Below are 25,588 nucleotides of genomic sequence, written 5' to 3' on the forward strand. Positions count from 1 at the left end.
GGGGTGGACAAAGTCAGAAATCACACTGCACCAGGTTACAATCCAACAGGTTTATTTGAAATCACAAGCTTCGTAGGCACCACTCCTCCTCTGGAGAATTCTGCTGGACGATAACCTGGTGTCGTGCGACTTCCGACATGAAAGGAAACTATTTACATTCCAATTAAGGCGTCATTGCTATCCTAAGACCTAACAAACGCTCCTTACATTTGCAACAAAAAATATCCACAAGTTCGTGGCTGAGCTCTCACGAAGTGACTAAAATGGCCACTTCATCACGAACAGTCACGGGCTGTTTGAACTGAATCGCTCCCGCCCTCAGCCAGATTGACATCACAGCTGCCCAATCATCCCGCGATGACGTTCCGTTTCCTTCTTTATTGGCTAGCGATATCACAGGATCATCCAGTCAGAATGGGGGGCGGGAAGTTTTTTCGCCCATTTGCCCCGCCCCAAAGCTGCCGTCCATTTTGTCTTCAGGCTGAGGGCGGGGTGTTGATGAGTTTGGCTTCTGCTTCGGAGGGTTTAGTTGCTGTCTGCCGACGTGCAGTGCTGCTGTCGAGCGGTTGCTGCCCTTCCTGCGCCGTGTGTGGTAAGCGTAGAGGCCGGGGATCGAGCTTTTCAGTAGGACGGCTTAGCTCAATGATTAATAACCAGCAAAACTACCTGCTGTAAATAGCCGAGGGAGGATGACCTTGTGCTCTGCTGCTTCTCAGTTGGAAGCTCAGGAGCACCTGCAATGAGTGAATCATCTGCACAGTTTTTTTTACATTGCAATAGTTCCACATGCTACAGGTCTCCGTCCACCCTATTTAAAATACTTTCCTCGTTGTTTTGCTGACTGGTACAGAAAGGAGAGTCTGTGGAGGTGAGGAGAGAACACGGTTGATCCCCCACCATTGTAGCACATTGGATGAAAGATATAACAGTTTTAAGCTAAAATGTTCAAATACAAAGAAGACAAAAGTTGACTGATCAAGAACAAAGTTGCTGGAAAAGTTTAGCAGGTCTGGCAGCATCTGAAGGAGAAAACAGTTAACTTTTCTGATCCAGTGACCCTTCCTCAGAACTGATGGTGGCTGGGAAGAAACGAGAGTTTATACGCAGAAAATGAGGTGATGGGTTGGGTAGGGTGTAAAGATAGAATAGAGCCCAAAGAGACAGAGAAACGTTTGGACAGACAAAAGAGTTACTAACAATCAAGCTGTGGGTGTGAATAGTTGTTAATGTTAAAGTAAGCTGTTGTCACTAACAACCAAGGGTGTGTTGTGGCAGGCTGTGTGGAAATAAGGCCTGGTGTATGGGTTCAGGGGCTGGGACATGGGAGAGTTTAGGCTCTAAAATTATTGAACTCAGTATTGAGTCCGGAGGGCTGTAGGGTCCCCAAGTGGGAAATGAGGTGTTGTTCCTCCAGCTTGCATTGGGCTTCACTGGAACACTGTTGACTGATCCGCTCCTTTACTGCTGGGATGTTAATGTGCAGTTCCTTTTTTGTATATAATGCTTTCTCATACGGGCCTGAATAGAATGGTTGAATCGTCTCACATACGTTTTGTTTTAGAAAATGGTTTTAATCTGTTCCAGGAACAGTAAACAAATCCATTCCAAAACCATACAGCCCATGAACTGCTTCAGAGTTGTGAAAATGAGCAGTGATCACATGCTAAAGCATTTTGTTCATGTTGAATATTAAGACTTACTAAATTTGTAAGCAGCAGTTACTTTGAGCATAGAAGAGGTTAGATTTCACAATGAGCAAGCCAATTCATCTTGTTGTTCAATGCCTGTTTCCTGTGCTAAATAATTTGGAAAGGAGCATGCAAACATCATTGAAGGATTTTGATCTCTACCTTCTGTTTAATTAACTCTTCTGAACTCAAATGTAAATATTGACTCTTCAGATATAACCAAAACACACTCAACAGTTGAAATCTGAAATGAGCTCAAAATGCAGGAGAAACAGCAGGTCTGGCAAATTTCCAGCATTGTGGTGCTTAGTTATAGTCTGATTTAATTCATTACCACTTTTCTTACAGGTATGCCTGCCTTGAAGAAGTTCTGCCTCTCTTTCTGGAATTTCCAATTTAACCTTTGGTTTGTTTACCTTTTATTACTTTCTATCCTCTCTTAGTGTTTGCTAAAGCTTGCTTTCACACTTACACTTCCTTCCTCAGTGACTGCCTCTGGCTGTGTCTTTACCTGACACAGGCTCCAGCTGAAGTTCCATCCTTCATGCTTTGAACCCATTGAGCTTACAGGTATTTTGAAGATATATAATATTCCTCAGACAGTTACTGTTGCACAAAAGATCCACATTCATTAGTGCCATGTGCCATCATATGCATACAGTTGACCTCTCCATCAACACCACCTCAGACTTTCATAAAAGCTGTCTTGGTCCACAGTTCCATTCATTCTTTGATGCTTTAACAAGAAAGTTTCTCTTCAGGCGTAAGGAACCTCGGCTCTGAAAGCTCAAGTGTATCAATGGTCTCCTGGGCCCTTCCCTCCGACTCCATCCTCCTTCAAACCATGCGTTCGCTATACCCTCTGACCTTCCCTCTCTGAATAAATCTGGGCTCAGCATAGGATTTACTTTACATCCACACCTCAGTGAATTTTGGGTACAACAAGGTGCTGCACTGTTCTGTCATTTTTGCCTCCTGACTGCTTCTTTGAGCAGGAGACTTTTCCCTGCTAAGCAGACCCTTTTAACCACCTCTAAAACTTGCTTCCACCTGGATCCTTCATTCTGGCCTTTTACTTGCACTTAATGTCTTCATCAAGTACCATTGATGTGAAATTGGCTGCCTTAATTTCTCTGCTCCCCTCACCCATACTAATCTCTATCTCTCTGAACTTGCTACATCCCATTCTCTAAAGCTGACTTTATTATCAAACTTACCAGTAAGGGTGGTGCCATTGTCAGCTGCCTTGCAGAGATTGAATGCGGCTCTCAGACACTTCCTCTTATCTGCACTGGATCGTGACCTTACAGTTGAACATCAAGTTGTTATTTCAAGGAGTGGCCCTGATTTAATCTTTCCCGAAGATCCATTCCTCAGCTTCCCGCCTCATTGTTCTGCAACCGTGCACAGCCACTTCTATCTCTTTCCCAAAATCCACAAACATGACAGCCTGGTAGACCTAACTCTAAACCATCAGGTCAGCCTAAACTTGTTTCTGCCTAGTTTGACTCCATTTATCTTCCCCTTGTTTATTCTCTCACCAGTTCTGTTCATGATTCTTCTGTTAGCAACCCCTTTGTCTTTTGCACTGAGTCTTCATATCATGTGTTCCCTTTGTTCATCCATATCTGTATAAGGGCCAACATTTTCCAATCACTTCCAGTTCTGAATAAGTCATATTGAACTCAAAATGTTAACTCTGACTCTCCGTGGATTCTGCCAGACATACTGAGTTTTTCTAACATTTTTTGTCACTTTTTAAATATGGCTAAATTCTTGTCCGAAGCAGAAATCATTGCATATGCCCGTTATTGCAAGGTCCAAAATAATGCGCAGATCTTGTTAATGTTACTTTTTAATGAAATCAAATCAGTACCTTTGTGTTTCTTTAAACTGCCATATAAAAAACCTTATGTTTGAATTGCATCTTTGACAAAATGATATTTCCCAAGGCATTTTGTGAGAGCACTGTGTTATGATTCCAGCTGATTGTTATTACTGGTCAAGTAAGATCAAGACTAAAATCTGGCTTGATAGTTTTTTTTTTGGTTATAATAGGGTGGTCTTCAACTGAAACGGAAAGATGCAGTACTGCAGATTCAGGTTTAACAAAAAAAATCAAGTTTATTATGCAAAAGCAGCAAAGGTAAAATAGAATAAACCTAATTATTTACATATAAAACATCTAAAGATTTTGAAACAGTAAAATACAGTCCTAATAATCACAAAACACTCCTTACAGTACTCAAGCCAGATAGAATCCCCTTTTTCACATTTACTAAGGTAACTGTGGCTTCAGTTTATCACTTTGAGAAGATCACAGCCAATTTCCTGGAACTTTTTTACGACTGAATGTAGATTTTCTCAGCTTCAAATAAATAGTTAATGTTTTGGGACATAGAACAGTACAGCACAGTCCAGGCCCTTCGGCCCACGATGTCGTGCCAACTTATTATTCTATTAAGATCAATCTACCCTGCATATCTTACATTTTACTATCCTCTGTGTGCCTATCCAAGAGTCGCTTCAAAGTCTCTAAAGTATCTGACTCCATTACTGCTGCTGGCAGCGCATTCCACACATCCACCACTCTGTGTGAAGACCCTACGTCTGACATCTCCCCTGTACCTTCCTCCATTCACCTTAAAATTATGCTCCCTTGTAATGGCCATTTCCGTCCTGAGAAAAAGTCTCTGACTATCCACTTTATCTATGCCTTATCATCTTGTACACCTCTAACAAGTCACGTCTCATCCTTCTTTTCTCCAATGAAAGAAGCCATAGCTCCCTCAACCTTTCTTCATAAGACCTCCAGTCCAGTCCAGGCAGCATACTGGTAAATCTCCAATGCACCCTCTGTAAAGTTTCTACATCTTTCCTGTAATGAGGTGACCAGAACTGAACACACTATTCCAAGTGTGGTCTAACCAAAGTTTTATAGAGCTGCAGCATAACCTCACAGCTCTTAAACTCAATTCCCCTGTCAGTGAAAGCCAACACACCATAACGCTTTCGTTTCAACCCTATCAACTTGGGTAGCAACTTTGAGGGGTCTGTGGACATGGACCCGAAGATCCCTCTGTTCCTCCACACTGTCGAATCCTCTCATTAACCCTGTATTATGCATTCAAATTCGACCTTCCAGAATGAATAAGCTCACGCCTTTTCTGGACTGAATTCCATCTGCCACTTCTTTGCCCTGCTCTGCATCCTGTCAAATGCCCCATTGCAACGTACAGCAGCCCTCCATGCTGTCCACACCTCTACCAACCTTGGTGTCATCCGCAAACTTATTCACCCACCCACATCCTCATCCAAGTCATTTATGAAAATCCCAAAGAGCAGAAATCCCAGAACAGATCCTAGTGGAACACCACTGAGCTCTAGGCTGAATATTTTCCATTTACTACCCCCTTCTATCTTCTATTAGACAGCCTGTTTTCCCTAAATCCCAAGCCTCCTTACTTTCAGAATGAGTCTACCATGTGGAACCTTAACAAATGCTTTGTTAAAATCTGTATACACCACATCCACTGCTCTATCTTTATCAGTGTGTTTTGTCACAAACTCAAAGTATTCAGTAAGGCTTGTGAGCATGACCTGTTTCTCAAAGCCATGCTGACTATTCCTAATCAAACTGTGCTTTTCCAAATAATCATATACTATTTCTCAGCGTCCTCTCCAACAATTTGCCCACCACAGAAGTAAGACTGACTGGTCTATCATTTCCAGGATTATCCCTATTCAAGCAAAGAGTATGCTGCCTGGACTGGACTGGAGGTCTTATGAAGAAAGGTTGAGGGAGCAAAGTGATAAACGGGTCCCTTTTGAAATGGCAGGTGGTGACCAGTGGGGTACCACAAGGTTCGGTGCTGGGACTGCAGCTGTTTACAATATGCGTTAATGATGTAGATGAAGGCATTAAAAGTAATATTAGCAAATTTGATGACACAAAGCTGGGTGGCAGTGCGAAATGTGAGGAGGATGTTATGAGAATACAGGGTGACTTGGACAAGCTAGGTGAGTGGACGGATGCATGGCAGATGCAGTTTAATGTAGATAAATGTGGGGTTATCCACTTCGGTGGCAAGAACAGGAAGGCAGATTACTATCTAAATGGAGTCAAGTTAGGTAAAGGGGAAGTACAATGAGATCTAAGTGTTCTTGTACATCAGTCAATGAAAACAAGCATGCAGGTACAGCAGGCAGTGAAGAAAGCTAATGGCATGCTGGCTTCCATAACAAGACGAATTGAGTATAGGAGCAAAGAGGTCTTTCTGCAGCTGTACAGGGTCCTGGTGAGACTGTACCTGGAGTATTGTGTGCAGTTTTGGTGTCCACATTTGAAGAAGGACATTCTTGCTATTGAGGGAGTGCAGCGTAGGTTCACGAGGTCAATTCCTGGAATGGTGGGACTATCATATGTTGAAAGATTGGAGCGATTGGGCTTGTATACACTTGAGTTTAGAAGGATGAGAGGGGACCTGATTGAGACGTATAAGATTAAGGGATTGGACACTCTGGAGGCAGGAAGAATGTTTCCACTGATGGGTGAGTCCAGAACCAGAGGACACAGTTTACAAATAAGGGTTCGGCCATTTAGAACAGAGTTGAGGAAAAACTGCTTCACCCAGAGTGGTGGATATATGGAATGCTCTGCCCGAGAAAGCAGTGGAGGTCAAGTCTCTGGATATTTTCAAGAAAGAGATAGATAGAGCTCTTAAAGGTAGTGGAATCAAGGGTTGTGGGGATAAGGCAGGAACAGGATACCGATTATGGATGATCAGCCATGATCATAATGAATGGTGGCACTGGCTTGAAGGGCCAAATGGCCTATGCCTGCACCTATTGTCTATTCCCTTTCTTGAACAAGAGAATGACTGTTGCCGCCCTCCAGTCTTCTGATACAACAGTGGACAGTGAGGACACAAACATCATTGCAAAAGGGGCAGCAATCTCTTTCCTCACTTGTTGTAGAAACCTTGTGCATTTACCTATCCTCATGTTTTTCAAACTTTCTAGCATGTTCACCTTCCTAACAACAACCTGTTCAAGCATAGCTGCCTGTTCCATGCTGTCCTCACAACTGCCAAGGTACCTCTGCACTGGTGAATACTGAAGCAAAGTATCTATTAAGGAACTCTCCTACCTCCTCTGACTCAGCACACAAGTTCCCCCCACTATCCCTGATTGGCCCTACCCTCACTCTGGCCATCCTGTTCCTCACATAAGCATAGGAAGCCTTGGGGTTTCTCTTGATTCTACCTGCCAAGGTTTTCTCATACCCCCTTCTAGCTCTCCTAAGTCCATTCTTCAGTTCCTTCCTGGCTACCTTGTAGACCTCTAGAGCCCTGTCCGAAGGTTCTGAGGAAGTGTCACTGGACCTGAAACATTAACTCTGACTTTTTCTTCAAAGATGCTGCCAGACCTACTGAGCTTTTCCAGCAACTTCTATGTTTGTTTGTAACTAAATACTTTGTGGAACTCCTTACGCTGAATAATCTATTTCATCACAGTCCTAAACTTCCTTCAGTGCAACGAGTTTACATGTCCAGCTTCAGTCAAGACTTCTGCCAGCTGCCCAACCTAAAACTAAAGTTTTTTTTCAACCTATGGTTTTCTCATAAATGAGAACTGTCAAGACCTTAAAATGGATACCTGATGAATAATTGTTTGGCTGCTGGTTAAAAACCTCCCAATATAAACACATTCACACTTGCCTTCCTGAACTGTCTGTTCGAGACTGCTTTTACTGTTCCTGCAGATACACCAACAACTTAATCATTATACCTCGCAGAAAGACAGAAAATTCATATATCAACTGTTAAAAATTCAGAAAAAAATTTACTCCTGTAATGTATGAATTCTGACTGGGCCAGCATTTATTGTCTGCCCCGATGGTCTTTAGAATATGGTAGTGAGCTGTCTTCTTGAATTTCTGCAGTTCAACTCCTGTAGGTAGACCCACAATTCCAGGACTTTGATTCAGTTGCACTAAAGGTACCCTGATGCCTTTTCAAGTTTACAATGGGAAGTGCCTTGAAGGGAAACATAAAGTGGTGATGTTCTCATGTATCAGTTGCTTTTGCCCTTTGAGATAGAAGTGGTCATTGGTTTGAAAGTGCTGTCTAAGGAGTCTAAGAAGATCTGTGCATTGTCAATGGTGGACAGGGTCTGGGAAGTCAGCATCTGTGGGACTTCTCTGCTATACAATTCCTAGATTTGGACTTGCTGTTGTAGCCACTAGTCACTATCTATATGATTAGTCCAGTTCAGTTTCTGGTCAGTGGTAATTCCACCCCAGCCTACTCTTTCCCCCCCCCCCCCCCCCCCCCCCCCCCCAAATATCAATAGGCCTGCTTGAGATCTGCACCTCGGGTCTGCTCTTGCTGCTTTCAATGCCAACCAAGCTTTGGACAAGGTAAATAAGCAAAAAAAAACGAAAAGAGAAAGTGGTCGGTGCAGACGAGCTCCAGCACAGCAGTTCTATTTTGACATCTTTGACCATTGTTTTTCTAGGTCATCGAGGACATGAGTTGGTAACGTGCTATCAATATTTGGTGATGATAACACATTGAATGTCATGGCACAGCGGTTGGATTGTTTCTTAGTGGATTTTGTCATTACCTGGGATTTGTGTGGCATGAATGTTACTTACTACAGGTCTTATTTCATTTGAACATGGACTGCTTCAGTATCTGAGGAGTTGCAAATTGTACTGAATATTATCTGATCATCAGCAAACATCGCGTCTTTTGACCTTATGATGGACAGGAGTTGGTTGATGAAACACCTGAAGATGGTTGGACATGGGACACTAACCTGAAGATGTCCTGAAGCTGAGCTCCAACAGCCAAATCCATCTTCCTATATGCTAGGTATGATTTCAACCACGGAAAAGATTCAGCAAAAGTATCTTCGACAGTTGCCGGGTAGAGGATTAGACATAATTGTTGGAGAATGGAGTTTGTAGCAGGCACTGGCGACATTGGTTTTGGACTTTACAGTGTTTAATGGGAAGTGTTATACAGTATCATCTATAGGACACAATGCACCAACTCAGCAAGACTCCTTTGACATATGCGGTAATGGCAAAGACAGGCCATCCAGTGTGTTCCATTTTTCAGTACTGTCAAGGCTTATCTGATTGTGACTTCAATTTCACAATTTAGACTATTCCCCCAAAACCATGGACTCCCATGCAAGAATCTGTTTATCTCTCACTGGAAAATGTTCACTGAACCCCAGTTCAACTGATAGCATGTTACCAACTCATGTCCTCTGACCTAGAAAAACAATGATCCAAGATGTCAGAATAGAACTGCTGTGCTGGAGCTTGTCTGCACCGACCGCTTTCTTTTTTCGTTTTTTTTGCTTATTTACCTTGTCCGAAGCTTGGTCGGCATTGTAAGCAGCAAGAGCAGACCCAAGGTGCAGATCTCAAGCAGGCCTACTGCAAACCCACAAGCAGGTCCAGAATGTGGACCTCACGTGGTCTCAGGGCAGGCCTACCATGGCCTTAGAGTGGCCTACTTACTTTTCCGAAGCAAGCACAGGATCTGGAATTGGCAACTGCTAATAAGCCTGGTGGCAAAAGGTGGCGCCTAAGGATCAGCGACTGCATTGTTAGTTGGGTCCAGCACTGGCAGCAGCAAAACGATGGCAGAATGGCATGACGACAACATCAGTGAGGTGGTCCCAGTGTCGAGAGAAGTGACACTGATATTGGTTGGTCCAATGAGGCATTGAGGAGGAGCATCAGCCTAGTGGCAGAATTCGTGCCTGAGGATTGGTGACTTCGATGTTGGTTGGGTCTGATGTAGACGGTGGCGAGGTGATGGTGGAGTGATGGCAGTGCAGGCATCATTGACAATGATCAGCTGGTTCAGGACTGATGGACTCTTTAAGCTACATGTTGCTTTTTTTCTCTCACTTATTATTAAAAATGATGACGTTTGGAGGTGACAAATAAGATACATATGACAATAAAATCAAAATAAAACAAATGTGTGGGAACATCACCTGCACCATACCATCACTGTCAGTGGGTAAAAAATATTGGAAATCCCCTGCTAACAATTCTGAGTGAACCTACCCCACGTGGACTATAGCACATTAAGAAGGTGGCTCTGCACCACCTACTCATGGGAGCTAAGGATGGGCTGTAACTATTAGGCTACATCATGAAATAATAAAAACAAACTCATCAGTTGAATAGGCTGCCTTCCAATTGTGAAAAAGAAGTGGAGGGATCAAGAGTTGCTATGTGAAAATTCACTGTATTTACTCCTAATATTACAAAGGAACAGCATGTAGATGAAAAATGGGAAATTAAATTCTTGGGAAGTGGGGAAGAATCTGAGATAGTTGTATGGGAGGGGGACCAGCAGGTATTCTAAATGATATTCTGGTATCCCGAGATTTACAAGAATGGAACAAGACGAGTGTAGTTACTACCTGTTGGATAATGGTGAAAGGATCGGTGTAGTGAGTTGAGTCAAAGGCTGCAGACAGGTACAGAGTTTGAGTAAAATCGTTTGCCTTTGTTGCCATCACAGAATCTCATATGTGGATTAATTTATAGTTGCTTTGGTACTGTGACTTGGATAGAAACCTACTTGGAGAGATACCATATGATGTTAAGATGGACATGTATTTGGGGAGCAAAACATTTTCAAGAAAGGACGCCCATGCATAAGCCTCCAGAGCTGCTTGTGCATGGACTTGATATCACGCAAGTCCAACGTCCAACCATCTTTAGCTGCTTTGTCAAAGACCTTCACTCCATCATAAGGCCATAAGTGGAGATGTTCGCCAACGATTGCACAATGTTAAGTACCACTCATAACTCTTCAGCGACTGAAGCAGTCCATGTTCAAATGCAACAAGATCTGGACAGTATCCAGGCTTTGGCTGACAAGGGGCGAGTAAGATTCTCATCACATAACTGGCAGGGAATGAGCATTCCCAACAAGGGATAATCTAATCACTACCCCTTAACATTCAATGGTGTTACTGTCACTGAGTGCCCTGTTATCAATATTGTTGGCATTAACATTGACCAGAAACTCAACTGGACACACCACATAAACACAGTGGCAGCAAGAGATCCCAGCAGTTCTGAGGCAAATGGCTTACCTGCTGACTCCCCAAAGCCTGAACACTGTATAAAAGGCACAAGGTATGACTATGATGAAATGCTCCCACTTGTCTGAAAAGGTGCAATTTTAAAAACACTCAAGATACGTGATACCATCCAGGACAAAGCAGCCCACTTGGTTGGCACTTCACCCAAAAGCATCCACCCCCTCCACCACTGACAGTTGGTCGCAGCAGTAAGTACTGCTTACAAGATGTACTGCAAAATTTACCACAGATCCTTAGACAGCACCTTCCAAACCCATGACCACTTCCATCCAGGATAACAAGGGCAGCAGATAAATTGGAGCACCACTACCTCCAAGTTCCTCTCCAAGCCATTCACCATCCTGACTTGGAAATATATTGACATTTCTTTGTTGCTGTGTCAAAATCCTAGAGTTGCCTTTCTAAGAACATTGTGGGTCAAACTACAACATGTGGACTGCAGCGGTTCTAGAGGCAGCTCACCACCACCTTTTCAAGGGCATCGGGAGATGTGCAATAAATGCTGGCCAGCCAGTGATGCCTATGTCCCATGACTGAATTAAAAAAAAAACACAAAAATATCGGGAGTTATGTTCCATTTGTGCAGGGCATTGGTGAGACTGCAGCCAGAGCATTGCGCAGCAGTGGCCACCTTATTTACGGAGGATGTAAAAATGTTGGAAGTTGTTCAGAGATAGTTTAACAAGTTTCTACCTGGAATGATTGGCTTGTCTTATGAACTAAAGGATTGAACAGGGTAGGCCTATAATCTGCTGGAATGTAGAGGAGTAAGAGGTAACTTTATTGAAACATAAGATTCTGTGCAGTCTTGACATTTGTGTGCCTTGTGGTTCGGGGTTGGAATACGAAGAGAATAATTTCGTTATAGGAGCATCAAGATCTAGGGCTGCTGTTTAAAGTTCAGGCGTTTCCCATTTAAAATAGAGATGTGAATTTGTTTTCCTGAGAGCTGAGAATCTTTGGAATTGACTTCCTGAAAACATGGGAAGCGGAGTCCTTGAATATTTTTAAGTCAGTGGCAGATAGAGTTTAAGCAAGAATGAAGATTATCAGGGTTAGAGGGGAATGTGGTTTTGAAATCAAGCCTAATCTTATTGAATTGTGGAGCAAGCTGAAGGGGCAAAATTGACGAGCTCCTGGTTCTCATTCGTAAATAGTATAGGCAGCATGTTGGAGAAAAATAATGTTAATTAAGTTTCAGAAGTTAATTAATTTTCAGAACAGAAGAAACATAAGAACAGAAGTGTTTTTAAGAGAGTATATGGGGTAGGAGCAAAAATGGTCTATGATAGGTTGGCTGATTGGAGCAATTACATAATAAAAGATTTCAGTGTGAAAAGCCAAAGCAACTGGTAATTGTATGGTAAACAGAAGATGTGTCCAGGTGAGGCTTGAATGTCTATTTTGCATTAACTTGGATACATCCTGAAAGGATGAGGAAAGCAGCAACAAGTTTACAGATTTCTACTGGTAGTACACATTCTTGGATTACCTTAGTGCACAAAACAAAATTGATCCCACATGTGGATGTAAAAAATAGTGAACATTTCCTGGCACTACTTGGAGAAAAGATGAGGAATTCTGCTATTCTGGTCAATACTTACCTGTCAACCAACATCAAAAGAACCATATAATCTGTTTATGTGTCCTACTGGTGAATTTCCGACTCTGATTTTACAAACAGGCAGTTCTATTTTCCTACAGTACAACAGTTAGCACATTGCAAATGTGCTTTGGAACATCTTGAAGGTTTGGAATGTTTTGTATAAATGTAAGTTCTTTCCTTTTCAATAAACATAGCAACTTGCCAGTTTGTGATCCGATGTCATTTTTGTTCAAATACTGTCCTGTATTTGTAAACATAATCCAGGTTGTAACTATAGGCATTCCTCAAGGCAGTGTCAATAGCTGAATCATCTACATCCGCTTCATTCCCAATGGATCAGGTCAGAAGTGGTGATGTTTGTTGGTGATTCCAAATATTCGGGACCATTTCTAACTCGCCATACAATGAAGCATCCCATGCCAGTATGCATTAGGACTCGATCAGTGTCTAAGCTTGGACTGAGAAATCCCAGATAAAATTTGACTGCACCTTATAATAGTTCCTATCCTTGACATATTTCTGAAAAATATATATAATGATCTGCAAGTGTATGCTTTCCACTGGATAGCAAGTTGTAATCATATAAATAAAACTGAATTGCAACTGTTTGTTTTATCACATAGTACATTATAGTTGAACCAAATCCTCTGTTCCTCATATACCTTCTAGCTTAGATTGCTGGATTGAAAGAGCAAGCTCAGCAGATGATTTTCCTTTTCTAACACATGATTCACCGTTAATGTGTTGAAGCCAGTAACATAGTTACAGCTCCAATAACTGCTCTGAATTTGTTGTAAGGAGCACATTCATAGACTACACTGTTAGCAATTTGTTCCAATATGGAACTTCAACTAGTACACTCTAAGTTCAGTCTTTAGTGTTGATATTAGATTAGACTGTAGTGTTTAAGTAAAATAGCCTAATTAAATAAAGTTGTTGGCTGTTGAATGTCAAGCACCTGAACCCCATTGTTTAAATGAGGTGCTGATCATTGTGCTGAACAGGTTCTTTGAGCAAATCTTTCCAAGAAAGGAAATTCATTCATGGCACAGTAAGGAGTGTGAGACCTCAACAGAGTGAGACAAATGTTGAGGGAGTATACCGACTGTACTGTTGGAAATTTGGTGCAAAGAGTGACAAGAAATATTTTAAGTAAGATTTACTGTAAGCAGTAAATTCTCCAGATTGAGAGGTGAGTGGAAAAGGCTGACCTGCAGTGAGACCAGCAGTGGTGTGATGTCACATGCTACAGTATAACACAAATGCAGGAAAAGAAGCTAATTGGTAAGTAGGATTGGTGAATATTTCTAGTCTTTAAATGTAAGATCTTCAGTTTGCTTAAGTATTAGATTGATTCTAGCGATTTTAAATTTTAGTTTATAAGCACAATACCATACAGTGAAGTGGAAAGAGCTGGGAATCTCACGTAATTAATATGTAAGTTAAATCAAACACAATTGTAATTGTAGGATAGGTGATGTGTTGCTATTGCAACATGTGGAAGATGCTGGGACCAAAGTGATCTGCAGTAAGTCTTAGCAACTTGAGAAACTTATGATCGAAATTGAGCAGCTGGAACTTTAGCTGCAGACATTACATTACATTGGGGAAGGACAAAAGTTATTTGGAGGTCTTTGTTCCAATAGGTAGCCGCACTCTTTAGACAGGTAATTCAAAATTGGTCTCAGATCAGGGACAAGATGGGATGACTGCAGCTGTGACAGGTATGAGAATCCAGGAAGTTAAAATTGTGGAGCCTTGGTCCAGCATTTGTCTAATAGGTACGTGATTCTTGCAGAGTTGGAACTGTGGGGAGTATGAGCAAACTGACCATGGCATCGTGGTGCAAGTTCTTTGAGGATGCGACTAGTCGGGTAGATAAATATGCACTTGATCAGGTGCCTCACATAAGGTTGATAGGTAAGATGAAGGCTTGAGGAGTAGGGGTAATATGTTCATATAGATAGAGGATTGTTTCCTGTCTGTTAACCAGAGGATGGGCACAATGTAACATTTTCCAGTTGTCATGCAGTGTATAGTGGAATACTGCAAAGACTAGTGCTGGGGCCTCATGTTTACAATCTATATTAATGACTAGCATGAACCGACAGGGTAATCTATGTCAATTTTTGTGATGATACAAAGTGTAGATAGAAAGGTAAGCTGTGTGGGGAAAGTACAAAGACATACAGGCAGGTTAAGTAAGGGGTCAACATAATTGAATAAAATATAGGGAAGTGTGAAGTTATTCGCTTTAGTCATGAAATTAGAAAAGCTGAGTATGCAAGGAACGGAAACGCTAGCATGCCGGAATAGCAAGTAATTAAGAAGGTAAAAGGTACACTGACCTCCATTGCAAGACCGTTGGAGTACAAGAGTAAAATCGTCTTGCTGAAATTGCATAGAATTTTGATAACTACACACTCTTCCAGGTATGATCTTTTGGATTCCACATATGAAAATGGATGTACATGCACTGGAGGTAGAACAGGAAGGTGCACTGAATTGGTCCGTGGGATATGGATTTGACCTATGATGAGAGACAATTTATTGGGCCTCTATTTCCTTAAATTTAGATGATTGAAAGGCAGCCTCATTGAGATAATACAAGATTCTGAAGGAGCTTGAGAAGGTAAAAGTTGAAAGATTGTTTTCACTGGTTGGAGAATTAAATCACAGGGGCTTAACGTTAGAGTAAAGGGCAGTCATTCATGAGAAGAATTTACCTCACTGTGTTGTGAATTTTTGAAATGCTTTACATCAGAAGATTGTGGATACTTTAGTATTTTATGGTTGGGATAAATAGATGTTTATGTCTTTAGGGAATCAAGGGACATGGGGATTGGAAGGAAGGTGGAGTTGAAACCCAGTGTTGGCAAAGGTCGTATGAAGTGGTGGGCCAGCTCAACAGATGATAAGCTATCTTCCTCTTTCTTGTTTTCGAATGGCTGATTTATAGCTGTGCTTGGAATGATAAGCTTTTCAACCAGTTGAACTTGTAAGTTTCTCCAACTAAGAATACCAACTGCAAATCCTGTATAGTCACCATCTGTTTTGATGGTAGTTCTAATTGCATGTCTGTTCTTTATTCAAGCATTTTGTAAGAAATTATTTCTAAATTTTATTTATTCTGCTCTGGCAGTTTGCTTCTCACTCATAAAGAAAATGCCATTTTGTTGTTGAGGGCTTTTTAGGTACTTATTAACAACCACTCTCATTTATATGGTAGGGAAATGTCTTGATACTTCAGAAGCGATCAAACAAAATATTGGCACTGAATCACAAAAATGTATACGTATATAATTTATTAAAGTTGAGTATTGAAAATTAAGGGATTGTGTTTTGATATTAATTAGATTACATTTTATGGGGAAAACATGAATCTAAATGGGTTACGGTGTGGAGGGATCTGGAAGTACAAGATTGCAAACCACTAAAATTTGTGACATTAATAAGGCAATTGCAGAAGTAAGTTCCAAGCACAAGGCTTCATTTCTTTTCCTTTTATAAAGTGAGATGTGGGCATCGCTGACTGGCAATTGTTGCCTGCCCCTAGTTGTCCTTGAGATGGTGGTGGTGAGCTGCCTTCTTTGTTCATGGAAAGCAAGTGTCATTGTCTAGGCCAGTATTTATTTGCCTTCCCTAATTGCCCAAAGGGCAGTTATGAGTCAACCACTTCACCCCCGTTCTGGAGTCACATGTAGGCCAGGTAAGGATGACAAATTTCCTTCTGTCAAGAACATTTAGTGAACCAGATAGGCAATAGAATGGTAAAGTAGGTAAATTATACTATAAGACATAGGAGTGGAAGTAAGGCCATTTGGCCCATCAAGTCCACTCCGCCACTTAAATCATGGCTGATGGGCAATTCAGCACCACTTCCCTGCACTCTCCCCGTAGGCCTTGATTCTTTCTGAGATCAAGAATTTGTCGATCTCTGCCTGGAAGGCATCCAACGTCCCGGCCTCCACAGCATTCAGTGGCAATGAATTCCACAAGCCCACCACTCTCTGGCTGAAGAAATGTCGTCTCATTTCAGTTTTAAATTTACCCCCTCTAATTTTAAGGCTGTGCCCATGGGTCCTAGTCTCCCCACCTAACGGAAACAACTTCCTAGCGCCCACCCCTTATAAACCATACATTATCTTGTAAGTATCTGAGATCTCCCCTCAACCTTCTAAACTCTAATGAGTACAATCCCAGGATCCTTAGCCGTTCATCATACGTTAAATGTACCATTCCAGGGATCATCCATGTGAATCTTTGCTGGACATGCTGCAGGGCCAGTATGTCCTTCCTGAGGTGTGGGGCCCAAAATTGGACACAGTATTCTAAATGGGTCGTAACTAGAGCCTTATAAAGCCTCAGAAGCACATCGCTGCTTTTATATTCCAACCCTCTTGAGATAAACGATAACATTGCATTCGCTTTCTTAATTACAGACTCTACCTGCAAGTTAACCATTAGAGAATCCTTGACCAACACTCCCAGATCCCTTTGAACTTCTGATTTGCGAATTTTCTCACCATTTAGAAAATAGTCCACGCCTGTATTCTTTTTTCCAAAGTGCAAAACCTCACATTTACTTACATTGAATTTCATCAGCCATTTCCTGGACCACTCTCCTAAACTGTCTAAATCTTTCTGCAGCTTCCCCACCTCCTCAGTACTACCTGCCTGTCCACCTATCTTCGTATCATCGGCAAACTTCGCCAGAATACCCCCAGTCCCTTCAGCCAGATCATTGATATATAAGGTGAACAGCTGTGGCCCCAACACTGAACCCTGCAGGACACCACTCGTCACCGGTTGCCATTCCGAAAAAGAGCCTTTTATCCCAACTCTCTGCCTTCTGTCAGACAGCCAATCCTCAATCCAAGCCAGTAGCTCACTTTGAACACCATGGGCCCTCACTTTGCTCAGCAGCCTCCCGTGAGGCATTGTATCAAAGGCCTTTTGGAAGTCTAGATAGATAACATCTACTGGGTTTCCCTGGTCTAACATACTTGTTACCTCTTCAAAGAATTCTAACAGGTTTGTCAGACACGACCTCCCCTTACTAAAACCATGCTGATTTGTTTTAATCTGACCCTGCACATCCAGGAATTTAGAAATCTCATCCTTGACAATGGATTCCAGAATTTTACCAACTACCGAGGTTAGGCTAATCGGCCTATAATTTTCTATCTTTTGCCTTGATCCTTTCTTAAACAAGGGAGTTACAACAGCAATTTTCCAAGCATCTGGAACTTTCCCTGGCTCCAGTGACTTTTGAAAGATCACAACCGAAGCCTCTCATATTTCCTCAGCCACCTCCCTCAGAACTCTAGGATGTAGCCCATCGGGGCCAGGAGATTTATCAATTTTTAGACCCTTTAGCTTTTCTAGCACTTCCTCTTTTGTAATGCCTACCGTGCTCAACTCTGCCCCCTGGCTCTCCCTATTTGTTGGCATACTGCTCATGTCTTCCACTGTGAAGACTGACGCAAAATACTTGTTACGTTCTTCAGCTATTTCCTTATCTCCCATCACTAGCCTTCCAGCATCAATCTGGAGCGGCCCAATATCTACTTTTGCCTCTTGTTTGTTTCTTATGTATTGAAAGAAGCTTTTGCTATCATTTCTAATATTACTAGCTAGCATACCTTCATATTTGATCCTCTCCTTCCTTATTGCTCTCTTTGTTATCCTCTGTCTGTTTTTGTAGCCTTCCCAATCTTCTGATTTCCGAGTGCTCTTGGCCACTTTATAGGCTGTCTCTTTTTCTTTGATATATTTCCTGACTTCCTTTGTCAGCCATGGCTGTCTGATCCCACCCCGGATAATCTTTCTTTTCTTTGGGATGAACCTCTGTACTGTGTCCTCAATTACACCCAGAAACTCCTGCCTTTGGTCTACTGTCTTCCCCGCTAGGCTCTGCTTCCAGTCGATTTTCGTCAATTCCTCTCATCCCCCTGTAATTACCTTTATTTAATTGTAACACCATTACATCTGATTTTGCCTTCTCTCTTTCAAACTGCAGACTGAACTCTACCATATCATGATCGCTGCCTCCTAAGTGTTCCCTTAGTTTAAGGTCTTTTATAAAGTCTGGCTCATTACATAGCACTAAGTCCAGAATAGCCTGCTTCCTTGTTGGCTCCATCACAAGCTGTTCCAAAAAGCCATCCTGCAAACATTCCATGAATTCTCTTGCTTTGGATCCACCAGCAACATTATTCACCGAGTCCACCTGCATATTGAAGTCCCCCATGATCACCGTGACCTTGCCTTTCTGACATACCCTATCTATTTCTCGGTGCATTTTGCGCCCCTGGTCCTGATCACTGTTAGGAGATCTGTACATAACTCCCATTATAGTTTTTTTGCCTTTGTGGTTCCTCAATTCCACCCACACAGACTCCGCATCTTCTGACCCTATGTCATTCAGTGCCGTAGATTTAATTTCATTCTTAACTAACAAGGCAACCCCACCCCCTCTGCCCACCTCCCTGTCTTTTTGATATGTTTTGAATCCTTGGATGTTTAATTGTAATTAATCCTGTAATCCTATATTGAACCTTCGTTTGACTGGAGTAGGCTTTACTGTCCTAGTTACCATATTATCTTCAGACTTTGAGGTGAAGATGACCGTGTTAATCACCTGGACTGTTCCTATGGATATGTAGATGACTACAGGCTAATCTGTGCCAAGGAAGTTCTGCTGCAAATACACAGGATGTCACAGATGATTGAGTTCATACTTATGTGTATAAGTTATGAAATATTATTAAGTGATGAAATTAGTTTTGAAATCTCCTGGTGAGTAGAACAGAGCTGGAGGTGACCAAAGACTGCAATGGTTCAATTAGGGATAGGCAATATATGCTTACCTAGCCAGTGACACACGTGAACAAATAATTAAAAAACCATAAACCTAGAAGGTAATTTAGAAGAAATGCCTTCGTACAGAGACTGACAAGGGTGGAATCTCACTATGGAATAAATCTGATTAATTGTATACATGTGTTTAAGGGCAAGCTTGATAAGCATATAGGAGAAAAGAGAATGGTTGGTTTTGCTGAATGAGTTTGATAAGAAACAATGGAAGGAGGTTTGACTGGAACTGTCATGATGGAGTAGAACGCTGAAGTACTTGTGAACATATTGAACTTTTACCTGCAATATGTGGACTGTGGAATTTCACAACCTGTGCAGAGTCGGGGAAACCTCATACAAAGCACTAAAAAAGAGAGAACAAAAGGCATACAATCCATCTCCACCTCTGCAGGAAGACATTTCCTGTAGACATGTCTGTGGTTACCTTTCCAGGGACGTACTCAACTTAGGTTAAAACTCAACTGCATCGGTCAGGTGTGTATTGGTGGCCTGACATACTACCATGTGGACTAGTGTGCTGTGAAGGTTGCAGCTTGAGAACAGCTGTTGAACACCCCTGAATTGTAGGTAAAAGAGGAAACAGATACTATAATACTGAGTGCTGCTAGCCAGCCATTGAAAAGAAGTAGGACAAACGAGTTTGAGTCAATAAGTCAAGAGTAACTAAGCCACAGACTTTGAAATCAACTGTTCACCTATCAAAGTCAGTATTACCAGTACAATCAGATATAATAGCCAGAAAATTCCACTATTTATGATATGCAGCATGGTGGCTCAGTGATTAGCACTGCCACCACACAGCGCCAGGGATCTAGGTTCACTTCCAGCCTGGGTGACAGTGTGGAGTTTGCACCTTCTCTGTGTCTACATGGGTTTCCTCTGGGTGCTTGGGTTTCCTCCCACAGTACAAAGCTGTGAAGGTTAGGTGGATTGGCCATGCTAAATTGCCTATTGTGCCCAGGGATGTGTAGTTTAGTGGATTAGCCATGGGAAAAGCAGGGTTACAGGGATAAGGTAGGGGATGCTCTTCAGAAGGTCATTGTGGTCTTGTTGGGCAGAATGGCCAGTTTCCACACTGTAGGGATTCTGTTCTTCATAAATTACTTGAAGACTGTTTTATGTATCTTGTTCTTAACATTTTTTTGGACTCATTAAATCCAATCCTAATTCTAATGTGCATGTATGTTGCATTAATTTTTCTTCTCACATTTAATTAAACCTGGTTAAATAGGATCCTTTTAAATAATTGTGTCTGAGTGAAAGAAATTTACAGGAAAGGGTGGCATTACCAACTGAAGGGATGAGTGAATAAAGAAAGAAAGTCCATTCATCCCTCCTCACTTGAGAGTTTAACAATTTGGGCTTTCCTGCCTGGAACCATCACAAATTCTGGAACTATGCCCAGATACTGATTGTATCAGAACACATGCTGGCATAAATGATTGGATAGAAATATCTTAATGCTGTATGTTCTAGGTTATTCCAAGTAATATATGGACAAGTGGCCAAAACCTTGAGAAGAGGAAAGGTTCAGACAGATAATACTAAAGTTTAGGGCCTACGTAGCTGATGGCAAAGCCACATATGGTCGGGTGCAGAAAATCTGGGATATGCAAGGGGACAGAATGTGAAAGCGCAGAGATGCTTGAGATTATAAGGTGTAAGAGGCTAAAAAGATATAGACAGCAAAGGCATTTGAAAACAAGGGTGAGAACTTCAAATTAGATTGCCAGACCATGAGTTAATTTATGCCAATGAGCATGAGGTTAATTGGGAAAAGGAACTTGCAACAAGTTAGGATATAGGTAACAAAGGTTTTGCCGAATTCAGGTTTGTGGGATACAAGAAGGGAGATCAGTCAGCAGAGTATTAGAATTGTTCTGGCACAAATTTAGGTCATTACCACAAATGAAATTCACAAACACGCAACTATTATTCATTTTAATTCTAAAAGAAAACCTTAAACTGATTAATGAAGTGGCTGTACATTTTGTAATTGCATTAATCTTGTTAATTTACAAACCACAAGGGAAACTAGGTCTCATTTTACTTACGCTGTGTTCATATCGTAGATCGCTGAGGAATAGGAATTTTTCAATATTGTTCTACAAGTGGGCTAATTAATGTAACAAGTGTTCTGCCACTAACCATTTACATTTTAGAACTGGGTTCAAATTAATGAGCATTTTCTCATTTTGTACTGGGTATTGGCTTCGATATTTTCAGAAAATATTTGCAGATTCTTGATGGCTTGACAACTGTTATGTTGATATATGGAAAAGAGTATCAGGTCACAATGTGTATATTTGGTTGCTTTTTACTTTTTCTCTGGCACATTTCTATTGTGTGTGTGTGTGTGTGTGTGTGTAAGGCCATCTTTGGGCTCCACTAGTTTTGAAGAAAATTAAGGGATACTGTAGTCGGCTATTTATTTTTTGTTTGGTATTGGAATGGGAGAAAAAACTAGAATGATATAGGCTAGAAAGTATAATGTGGGAGAATGAAGATGATAATTTTTGATCTTATTTGAAATCATTTTCATTTCCTGTTCTCAGAGTTAGCCACCACCTCTTAACCTAGCGATTCTAAAGCATCTCTTAACATTTCTATTGACTCAACAAAGTAGAAGAATGCCCAGGTATGTCATTTCCTGTGTGTTTTTAAAAAAAAAATAAATTAAACCCTGTGTAATTATCATCCCATGTTGGTTTTCCCGTACTTGTCAATAGGTCACAGCTATCACCAGGGTTGACTTCAAATTATGCCAGAACTACCTGGTTCTAAATGTGGATGAAACAGCTAAGGTAAAAGTAACTGCACTCAGTATTGAGATAAAAATTTGATGCTAATGTATGACACTAACAATGGGTCCATGGTGGCCAAAGGGAAATCATGCAATTGCCATAGCTGTAACTGACATGCATCTCTGCTGGAGTTCCTCAGGGTATTTTTCTTATTACCTTTCCTCAGCTGTTTCATTGTTGACCTTATAAGATCACGAGTGGGGTTTCATTAATTCTGTCTATTTAAATAGCACCTTGTCCTGCGTGCTCAGAGACATTTCTTGATACTAATGCTAAATTACCCTGTACTGGCTTGAAGCTATGATCCCTCGTTCTGCACTGTAATTTAAAATAATACACCTGGATAATTGTGATACCTGTATCACTTCTTTGATATCTGTCTGAAGTTACTTCTCAGATATTTCCTTTCTAGACAAAAAAAGTTTTGAATCTGCCCCTATTACCTGGGACATTGGCATTGCATACTGTTGCCTCTTCTGAATTTCAAAGTTTGCCTGATTTCTTGGCGACCAAGGCTTGAATTTTAGATATGGTCTGACAGTCACAATGCCTCCTTTTGATTTATATGCTGTTATATTTCTGCATTCAGTTACGTTGATTATTGTGGTTGAAAATTTTTGGTATTGTGATAACTAAGACCCCCAGGTTTTATTTTTCCCACTTAATCCACGGATGCTTCAGTGCCATGTATGGATGTGATATTTCTTTCCATCCTATATTTCACACTTCTCACCTAAATTTTGCTTGCTAAAACTATGTCCACTCAGCTAATTAATCAAAGTAATTTGGAAATATTTGTACTGTTCATGTTGTTGAATTCAGGATCTTGTCCTCTGCTGTGATATATTTTCTGTAGTCAATACTAATTTTCTACCTTTCCTTCAGTCTCTCATCCATTTCCAGGATTGTTTTTTTTTTGTTGAATTCCTACAGCTTTGCATTTAATGGACATTTCTTTGAAACTTAAAGACTTAGAAGTTATGCAATTCCACGCGTTATAATTTAACACAGTCCTCTTGATACTTTCAAGAAGTGACGACCTGAGAAGAATGGTCAAATGGGATTTTCGTCTTATGGGTGCAAGCTGATCCATGTTAATCTGATTATTGTTTAGATAATCTTCAAATTTATCCCGCATAAATCTTTATTTTGTGATGGAATAAATCATGTTCTGACTTGTGGAATGCATTGAACTATATTCCATTTAAAAACCTGAATTGCCTTGCGTTAAGTGTCGTCTCATGGTGGCTGAATCTTTGCCCAATAGAGGGATGCTACATATGCTCCATTTTGCCTAATATATAGCTGTTGTTTTGTCAATCTTTTAAAAGCTGATTCAAACTATGTATCTGCAGCATTAAACTTCCTTCTTTTGATTTAGGTAACTTACTGAAAAATCCAGTTGGTCTAAAAAAGTCTATCTGCCAACATTTTTGTATGTTACAGTTATACGGGGCAGAAAATGCAAATAAGGCCTTCTTGCAGTTGGTGCAAAAACCAGGGGACATGTGTGGAAAATGAGCAACTTCATATTCTTCTATGTTACAAGACGCTTTGCGACTATCTAGCCAGTTCTGCCGTATTGGAGAATATTTCAGAAAAAGATACTTCACCTGTTAACCTAAATATTTTGTTAGAAGAGGGTAGGATGTTGATGCACAGAGATGGAGTCCAGTGTGTTGAAAGAAGAGGAGTCCAGTGTGTTGTGTTGCACAGAAAAAGCTATGAAAATAATAAGCAGATTGACGTCACTTAAGCTGCAAAAATCTGTTATCTCCAGTCAACCAACTGATATAGGGTATGACACTTTTTTAGAGATGGGAAGAAAGCTGTCCATGTCTTTACCAGAAAGATTTGTAAACAAAACATTTCACTGAAAAATAATGATGGATGTTATGTGGAAAATACCAAGGACGACCATGTAAGTCACACATCCACTGAACAGATTCTTGTATCATACATGCTGTCATCTGATAAAAGTACATTTAACTCGAAGAAATCTAGTGATAATAAACACTGGTGTCGCTGAAAGGCTGAAGAATATGGTAAAAAGTCACAGAACTGTAAAGAGGCTTGGTAATCAGGAATGTGCTAGTTGAATGAAATCTGTATGCAAAAGGCCAAGATGGAAACCTGGGTGCAAATGTGGTCGTGCAGCATGTGCTCCCAGCGCTCTCACTTGCAGGGGAGAGAGGAGCCCATGTTATGCAAATCATAGGTCTTTTCAAGACTGTATCTGCCATGGATGTAACAATTCCTACAAGGAAAATGGCACTAAGAAATTGGAATCTTTTGCTGTACTAGAAGTAGCTCATAAGCAGAACTGATCACTGCAAAGTGCTGGCAGTTCAATTCCAATTGATCTCAAAAAACAAATGTAATTTTTAAAAACGGATATTGTACGAAATGTTGTAAAACAGCTGTGAAAGTCTTAGAACATAGAACGTAGAAAAGTACAGCACAGTACAGGCCCTTCGGCCCACTATGTTGTGCCGTGGATTAATCCTGATCCAAAAATAAAATAACCTAACCTACATTCCCCTCAATTCACTGCTGTCCATGTGTATGTCCAGCAGTCGCTTAAATGTCACTAATGACTCTGCTTCCACAACTTCCACTGGCAAAGTATTCCATGCGCTCACAACTCTCTGGGTGAAGAACCTCCCTCTGACGTCTCCTCTATACCTTCCTCCTAACACCTTAAAACTATGACCCCTCGTGGCAGTCAATCTTGCCCTGGGGAAAAGTCTCTGGCTATCTTGAAGGATCTTTAATTTGGTTTGTGGAAAAAAATAATATTTTCAGTATACCTAGAAAGCAAGCAGTTTTATATTGCAGTTTTGATTTTGAGTTTTATTTTCATCTTGGTATGAAAATATTTCTAAAACCCTTTTCTGGGGTTTGGGATGCATCCTTCAGCTTTTATCTCACACTGGAATGGGCTCACTGTTTAAAATAAGTATGTATTGGAAAGAACCAGAACACCTTTCCTGACAATTAGACGTAAAGCTGGTTTGTATTTGCTCAACTTTCAGTCTTGAACCTTCAATTAATATCTTGAAGGGGAAACAAAGAACAGAGATAAACGGGAAGCATGGGGAAACCAAATAGATCAATACTATGACAGACATTGGACAATGATACAAAAAATCAGAAGTAACTTATACAACACTATTTATTCCATATCAAAATGGAACAGATGATACCACCATCTTGTTATTTTGGAAGTATATGGGCCCAGTTTATTTGGTGGAATCTTGCCACCAATGTTTCCACTTTAAGACTGAAAAATACCTTTTTAAAAATGGATTAAATAAACTTAAAGGGAAGTTCAGATTGTTCTTTTTCTTAAAAATGGATTTGTTCTAACCCTTCTGAAACTGCTACAATGTGTTATTGATCATTTATACTGCAGTGCTCTGATCTTTGGAGTAGGCTATCCTGTTGTGTAAATTATAGTTTGT

General features: G+C 40.9%; 1 pseudogene; it reads left to right on the plus strand.

Moving 5' to 3' along the window:
- The first annotated feature begins 482 nt into the window (after window positions 1–482).
- On the plus strand, window positions 483–25,588 carry LOC125459013 (E3 ubiquitin-protein ligase MSL2-like; annotated as a pseudogene).

The sequence above is a fragment of the Stegostoma tigrinum genome, chromosome 15, assembly GCF_030684315.1.
Source record: "Stegostoma tigrinum isolate sSteTig4 chromosome 15, sSteTig4.hap1, whole genome shotgun sequence".
NCBI lineage: Eukaryota > Metazoa > Chordata > Chondrichthyes > Orectolobiformes > Stegostomatidae > Stegostoma > Stegostoma tigrinum.